Below are 8816 nucleotides of genomic sequence, written 5' to 3'. Positions count from 1 at the left end.
TTGGGATATCATTGTTTCCAAGCCCTCTCAGTTTATTTATTTGTTTGTTTGTTTATTTTTAACTCTGCTATCTCTCTCACTACTATCATAAGTTCATACTAAATTCAACTCAACACCTCGGGTTTCATTCCACTCTCTCCCCATTTATACTCATAACTTCCTTCTCCAACAGTGAGAAAACTGGCTTCCATTAGCATCAATCTATTTAGTTTTGGAGCAACTTCCCTGTATATAGCCAGTCTCCAATCATCGTGACTGCCCCATGCACAGATGCCCCTTCACCCTACTTGGGTTTTGTTGTGTTACACGGACTTATACCTCTTCTATCTCCATTGCATGTGTGCTTTTCACCCTGCTCAGACTCCAACATCCCACACTGGCTGCCGCTGCCATCACCTCTCAACACACAGCTTCCTTCCTCATCTTTCCTGGACCTGACACTCTACCCCATGGTTGCCCTCTTTACCTGACTAGAATTCTAAAACTCCCCACTGGGTTACACAGTTAACTTCTTCATCCCACTTGCCACCCAACACCCAATGGTCCCTGCCATTACTGACTTCTTTCCCATGTATGTATACATTCTTCATTCTTTCCAGGCTTCAACACATTGCATTGGGTCGTCACCACCACTGCCCCCACCTCCACACACAGGCTCTGGCATTCCACCCCATGTTGCAAGGATGTTATCCTCTTGTGATACTTGTGACACCTCACAATTGGGCTCCTCCACAACACACACAGACCAACTGAGCTTGGAATCACCTTATGGCTTTTGGACTGAATTTCTCAGGAAAGGAAGGAAGGAAGAAAAGAAGCTAGAGTTATTTTCTTTTTATAGCTAATATTGGTTTTTCATTTACAGAATATATATAATAAGGTGCCTTTTTAAAAAGACTTTCTTAAGAGCAGATTTAGGCTAACAGCAAAATTAAGTGGAAGGGGGATCCCTGGGTGGCGCAGCGGTTTGGCGCCTGCCTTTGGCCCAGGGCGCGATCCTGGAGACCCGGGATCGAATCCCACGTCGGGCTCCCGGTGCATGGAGCCTGCTTCTCCCTCTGCCTGTGTCTCTGCCTCTCTCTCTCTCTCTCTCTCTGACTATCATAAATAAATAAAAATTTAAAAAAAAATTAAGTGGAAGGAACACAGATTTCTCTCTCTCTCTCTCTCTCTCTCTCTCTCACACACACACACACAACCTGCCGCCACATACACACAACCTCCCCTAATACCAAAATCCTTCAATGTAGTAGTATTTCTGTTAAAATCAATGAACCTACATTGACACATTATCACTGCAAGTTTAGCATTTATGCTGGGGTTTATTCTTGATGTTGTACATTCTATGGGTTTTGACGAATGTAAAATGACATGTATTCACTATTACAGTATTATCCAGAATAATATGCTGCCCCCAAAATTCTTTGTGTTTCACTTGTTCATCCCTCTCTCCCCCTTTACCCCTGGAAACCACAGATCTTTTTACTGTCTCTATAGTTTTGCCTTTTTCAGAATACCATATAGATGGAATCATACAGTATGTAGCCTTTCAGATTGGCTTCTTTCACTTAGTAATATGAATTGAAGTTTCCTTGATATCTTTTCGAGAGTTCATAAGATCATTTCTTTTTAGCACTGAATAATATTCAATTGTTTGAATGTACCACAGTTTATTTACTCATTCACCTACTAAGGGACATCTGGGTTGCTTCCAAATTTAGGCAATCATGAGTAAAGCTGCTATAAACATTCATGTGCAGGCTGAATTTTCAAGTCATTCAGGTAAATACCAAAAAGCTTGATTGCTGGATCCTATGAAAAGAGTATGTATGGTGATATAAAAGACTTTCAAAATGTCTTCCAAAGTGACCATACCATTCTGTATTTCCACTAGCAATGAATAAAAGTTCTTGTTGCTCCACATCCTCACCAGTTGTCAGTGTTCTAGATTTGGCTATTCTAATAGATGTATAGTGGAATTTCATTGTTTTAATTAGCATTTCCCTAATGACATATGATTTAGGGGATTTTTTCATATGCTTATCTACCGTCTGTGTATTTTCTTTGGTGAGGTGTTTCTTTGGGTCTCTTGCCCATTTTTTAATTGGCATGTTCATTTTCTTATCAGTAAGTTTTGAAGAATTCTTTATATTTTGGTTAACAGTTCTTTACCAAATGAGTCTTTTACAAATATTTTCTCGTAATCTGTGGCTTGTCTTCTCATTCTCCTGGCATTGTCTTTTGCAGAGCAAAAGTTTTTAATTGTAATGAAATCCAGCTTATTCTTTCTTTCTTTCGTAGATTGTACTTTGGTGTTGTATCTAATTGCCAAACCCAAGGTCCTCTAGATTAAGAAAAAAATTATGTTATCCTCTAGGAGTTTTATAGTTTTGAATTTTACATTTAGATCTATGATTCATTTTGAGTTAATTTTTGTGAGGGATGTAAGGTCTGTGTTTAGATTCACTTATTTGCATGTGGAGGTCTATTTGGCTCAGCACCATTTGTTGAAAAGACCCTTTTTTCTCCAATGCCTTTGTACCATTGTCAAAGATTAGTTAACTATATTTATATAGATCTATTTCTGGACTCTCCATTCTGTTCCATTGATCTATTTGTCTATTTTTTTTTCATTAATGTCACACTGTCTTGATTATGTAGACTTATAGTAAATCTAGAAGTCAGGTAGTGTCAGTTCTCTGACTTTGCTCTTTTCTTTCAATATTGGGTTAAAATATTGGGTTGGCTATTCTGTATTTTGTTTTGTTTTGGTTTGGTTTTCGTTTTGCCTTTCCATATAAACTTTAGAATCAGTTTGTTGATATCCAAAAACTTGATGGAGTTTTGATTAGAATTGTTTTGACTTTATAGATCAAGTTGGGAAGAATTACACCTTGACAATATCTGGTTTATCCATGAACCTGTAATATCCTTCCATTTATTTAGTTCTTTTATTTCTATCAGGGTTTGTAGTTTCCTTGTATGGATCTTGCTTATATTTTTTAGAATTATATTTAAATATGTTATTTGAGGGAGTATTAGAATAAATTGTGATGTGTTTTAACTTTATATTTGTCTTGTTCATTATTAGGACATAGGATAGTAATTGACTTTCAATATTTTTCAACATTTGAATATTTTTTCAATATTAACTTTGTATCTTGCAACCTTGTTAATCACTTATTAGTTTTGGAAGGATTTCTTTTTGTCAATTATTTTGGATTTTCTACATAGATAATCATATCATCTGTGGACAAAGAATTTCATTTCTTTCTTCCCAACTAGCATACATTTTATCTCTATCTCTGGTCTAATTGCATTAACTAGGGTTTCCAATATGATACTGAAAACAAGTGGTGAGATGGGATAATCTTACCTTGCTCTTGATTTTAGTGGAGAAGCTTCTATTTCTCACCATTAAATATAATGTTAGTTGCAGGTTTTTATAGATGTTCTTTATCAAGAGGTTGAGGAAGTTCCTTTCTATTGCTAATTTACCAAGAGGTTTTTTTTTTTTTTTTAAATCATAAATGGGTATTGGATTTTGTCAACTGCTTTCTACATCTGTTGATATAATGATATAATATAATGTGCTATTTCTTCTTTAGGCTGTTGATAGATGAATTACATTAATTGATTTCCAGTGTTGAACCAATTTTCATATCTAATATAAATCCCACTTGGTTGTGGTGTATAACTCTTTTTAAAATTGTTGTACCAACTTGCTAATATTTTGTCTAGGATTTTTCCATCTATTTTCATGAAAGATACTGGTCTCTAATTTTCTTTTCTTGTAAAGTCTTTGTCTGGTTTTGGTATTAGGCTGATATTGGCTTCATAGAATAAATTAGGAAATATTTCGCCTGCCTATCTTCTGGAAGAGATTATAGAGAACTGGTATAATTTTTTCATTTTATGTTTGGCAGAATTCACAAATGAACTCATCTGAGCCTGGTGCATTCTGTGTTAGACTGTTAATAATTATTGATTTGACTTCCTTAATAGATGTAGGCTTATTCAGATTGTCTATTTCCATATGAGTTTTGGAATAGTGTATCTTTCAAGGAATTGGTCCATTTCATCTACCTTATTAAATCTGTGGGTATAGAATTGTTTCTTCATTACCTTTTTAATGTCCAGGGGATCTGTAGTGATATCTCCTCTTTCATTTCTAGTATACGTAACTTGTATCTTTTTCTTATTTTTAGTTAACCAAAACAAAATCTTATGGATTTTATTAATATTTTCAAAAAATCAATTTTAGTTTTGTTGATGCTATTGATCTCTTATTTTTAATTTCATTGATTTCTGCTCTAATTTTCATTTTTTAAAATTTTTCTTACTTTGGACTTAATTTGCTCTTTTTTCGCTAATTTCCAAAGGAGGAAACTTAGATTATTGATTTTGATCTTTCCTTTTTTATATATTTTCTTCTTTGACATATTTGTTATTTAGAACTGTATTGCTTAACCTGCAAGTACATTTTCTTTTTCCGGATATCTTTTCGTTATCAATTTCTAGTTTAATTCTGCTGAGGTTTGAGAACAGACATGGTATGATTTATATTCTTTTAAATTTGCTTTTCTTTATGAACAGAATGTGGTCCAGTTTGGTAAATGTTCCATTTGAACTTGAGAAGAATATGTATTCTGCTCTTGCTGAAAGAATTAGTCTACAGATGTCAATTATATCTGGTTGGTTGGTGGTGGTGGTGCGTTTTATGTCTTTACTGATTTTATTCTTTCTGGATCTATCCATTTCTGAAAGAGGGGTATTAAAATCTTCACCTCTAATAATGGATTAATCTATTTCTTTTTGCAGTTCTATCAGTTTTTGCCTCATGCGTTTTGATGTTCTGTTGTTAGAGGCATACACATTAAGAATTGTCATGTCTTCTTGTAGAATTGACTCCTTTATCATTGTGCAATAACCCTCCTTATGCCTGAAAACTTTCTTTATTGTGAGGTCTGATCTGTCTGAAATCAATATAGATATTCTAGCCTTCTTTTGATTAATATGAGAATGGCATAATCTTTCTCCAATTACTATTAATTTATATGTGTCTTTATATTTAAAGTGGTTTTCTTATAGACAACATATAATTGGGTCTTATTTTTCAGTTCACTCTGACAATCTCTGTCTTTCGATCGATGTATTTAAACCAATGACATTTAATGTGGTAATTGATATAGTTGGATTAATAGCTATCATATTTGTTACTTTTCTTTTTGTTGCCCTTATTCTCAATCCCCATTTCTGTCTTCCACTGTTTCTGCCTGTTATGGTTTTATTGAGAATTTTATGATTCATTTTTCTCTTCTTTCTTACCATATTAGTTATACACCTCTATTCTTTTTTTACTTTTTTAGTGGCTTCCTTAGAATATGCAATGTGTATTTGCAACTAATCCAAGCCCACTTTCAAATAAGACTATGCCACATTATGGTAATGCTTATGGTAGCATAAGCATTTATAATAACAAAATAATACTAATTCCTTCCTTCCATCTCTAGTGTCATTGCTGTCATTCATTTCACTTAAGCATATATATTCTTATATACACACACACAAGTATATTATTACTGTTATTTTGAACAAACTGTTATTTTGCTATCTTTTAAATCAATTAAGAATAAGGAAAAAGTTTTACTTTACTTTCACTTATTCCTTCTCCAATGCTCCTCCTTTCTTTATGTTTAACTGAATCTTTAACTTAGATAGTTTTTCTTCTTTCTACAGGGCTTTTTATAACATTTCTTGTAATCAGATCTACTAAAAATTCTTTCAATTTTTGTGTCTGATAAGGGAATATTTCACATAGTACAAAATTTTAGACTGGTGGTTGTTTTCTCTCACATGGTAAATATTTTTCTCTCAACACCCTAAATATTTCACTTCACTTTGTTCTTGCTTTAATGGTTTCAGGAGAGAAGTCAATCATAAATGTCATTTTGCTCCACTCTAGGTAAGTTTTTAAAAATTTTTCTCTAGCTTCTTTCAAGATTTTTTCCCTTTATCTTTGATTTTCTTTTTGAGTTTGAATATGATATTCCTAGGCATAGTGGGTTTTTGCTGTTTGGGTTTTTTATTTGTCATTTATCTTACTTGATGTTTTCTGAGGTTTTATGTATGACATTAATTTTGGGGACATTCTTAATCATTTCAAAAGTTTCTTCTGTTTTTTTTTTTTTATTGTTCTATCTGGTCTTCCCATTATTCATATGTTAACAGCTTTTGGAATTGTTCCACAAAAAAATGTTTTCTTCAGTTTTTTTTCTTTTTCTCTTAGCTTTTAGTTTTGGAAGTTTCCATTGACATATCCTCAAACTCAGAGATTTTATTTCTCCACTATTATCTGTCTACTAATAAGCCCATCAAAGCATTTTTCATTTCTTTTCAATATTTTTGATCTCTAGCATTTCTTTTTTTATTCTTTCTTAGAATTTCCATCTCTCTACTTATATTGCCCATCAATTCTTACATTTTGTCTATGTTTTCCAGGAAAGCCCTTAGCATATTAGTCATATTTTATTTTAAATTTCTAGTCTGTTTCCAACATCCTTGCCACACCTGAGTCTGGTTTTGATAGTTGCTCTGTCCCTTCAAACTGTGTTTTTAACCTTTTAGGATGTCTTGTAATTTTTTTTCTCAATAGCCAGACATGCTGTGCTGGATAAAAGAAGCAATTGTAAATAGGCCTCTAGTATTGTAGGGGGAGAGGAAGTAACTGTATTATACTCTTCTTGTCTGGTTTCAGTCTTTTAATGAGCTTGTGCCCTGATCTTAAAACTTTACAAATGTTTCTCAGTCCCCTTCTTCCTTCTTAGGTGGGACAAGATAGCTAGAGTGGCCTGGATTTGAGTACTTCCTTTCTCCTAGTTGATTAAGCTCTGATAAAACCCTAACAGTTTGGGCTTTGAAAAAATGGGATTTTTTGGAGGGGAGATCTTGTTAAAAAGAGTTTTTAAAAAGAGTGCTCTGATATATTTCAGAATGGTTCTTTTTTCTCCTCCCCCTGCTGGAAGCATGAAGACTTTTTTCTTTGATATTTACTGTGAGAACTTGGTTGAACTCCTAGAGGTAAAACTCACAGAAGTGTGGAGGCCTCCATGACTGGGTCTTCCAAAAGTTTTTAAGACCTGTCCACGCTGAGCCACCAGCAATATGTCAATTACAGTTACAGTTCCTAACTGGGTACTGGTTCCCAAGAAGGTTTCTGCTCTAGTAAGCTATGATTTTCTATATTCGCTGACTCTCTACCTTTAGGGACTTCAGTTTGCATATGACCTCACTTCTCTGACAGATCTAAGAAGAGTTATTGCTTTTTCAGTTTGTTTAGCTTTTTACTTGTTATTGGAGCATAGTAGCAACATTTGAGCTCTCTACTTGCTAGATATGGAACTGAATGTCTAAAAGGTCATTTAAAAGTATAATTATTTAGACTTTAAAAATGAGTCCAAATAAAATGACAACATTTTAAATTATAGCGCAATTTATATTCTAATAGCTTAAATTTGGGAAACACTTCTATAGTTTAATGTGGGTTGGGGCACAAACAATCTCCTTGTTTATTTTAGCTCTCTGGACTAATAACCATTCTAGGATGCACATGCAGTTCCCTAACTACAAAAAATCCACACACATGCTCCAGTGGCCATCTGTCCCTGAAACAAAAGGTGTGCACAGCAGACAGCCCCACCTTGTCAGCTGTGATTTATGAGTTCCTGTGTTTGGAGGAGCTGCTTGGCCAAGCTATGCTGACTCAGCACCCCAAGGACAGCCTGTTCTGGCATTCTAGCCTCTTCTGAGGAGCACGTGACAGGTATTATTGTCCAGACCTGGAACCCCAAGAGTGCTCTGCTTTTCACTCTTTACCCACTTTAGTCCCCTTGTTTCCTCCTTTTTTCTGCTCTCCCTGGGGGAGACACCATCCCTTCCCAGCCCATCTCACTTAGCCTCCCTATCTCCTCTCAGCTAGGCCAGTTTGGTCAATCTTGTGTCTCTCTCTGTACAAATGTGAGGCTTATCTCAACACCATATTCAAAATCCATTTCCTTTTTGGAGCCTCTGCCCACCATTGCTCCCTTCACCTTAAAGGAGTCTGTTCTAGAAGGGTAGAAAAAAGAAGGTCATAAGTCAAAATGCATAAGTTTAAGTCCCCATTTTCTACTAAAGTGTGGGGAGGGGAAGGAGGGAGCAAGAGAGAGAGTTATTGAGCAAGCCAACAGTGACCCTCTGGAATTGTAGGCTGTTCTGAATCAAATACTCCTTAACCTGTGCATTTGGGAAATATCCCACTGTGTACTTTTGATGAAGGGCCATTCCTCTGCCCAGCTTCTGCCATGGAAGCAGAGGTGCCTAGTTTTTTTCTCTACCTTCCCTCTATCTCCCATCCCAGCCAGGGGATAGGCAGCTGATATAAGCTTAGTCAGTCAGCTGCTCTCTTCTCTGACCTTGCCAATTGGTAAAAACCAATTGGAGGAACCATCTGGAGGTGTTATCTTTGCCCATGCTGTTACAGAGTATGGGCCAGACAGGTCCTACTGCATGATCCTGGTTCCCAGTCACCTTTCAGCCAGGTCCTGTGACCTCCCAGTGATTCTTTGAATCTCCAATATTCTTTCATTAAATTACCTTTTTGTCCAAGAAAGTCAATCTATTTGTTTTTTGTTTTGGTGGGTTTTTTTTTTTTTTTCAACTAACCATCTTACTGGCACAGCTTCTGGCTGTAAAACAAGAAAAATACTATCTACAAAACAGAGATTTTGTGGTGATTAAATGAGAAAGTATGCTAACACTCCTAGCTTGGTGCCTGG

Source organism: Canis lupus, chromosome 5 (genome assembly GCF_048164855.1).
Source record: "Canis lupus baileyi chromosome 5, mCanLup2.hap1, whole genome shotgun sequence".
NCBI classification, from domain to species: Eukaryota; Metazoa; Chordata; class Mammalia; order Carnivora; family Canidae; genus Canis; species Canis lupus.
Note: the sequence above shows the minus strand (reverse complement) of the source record.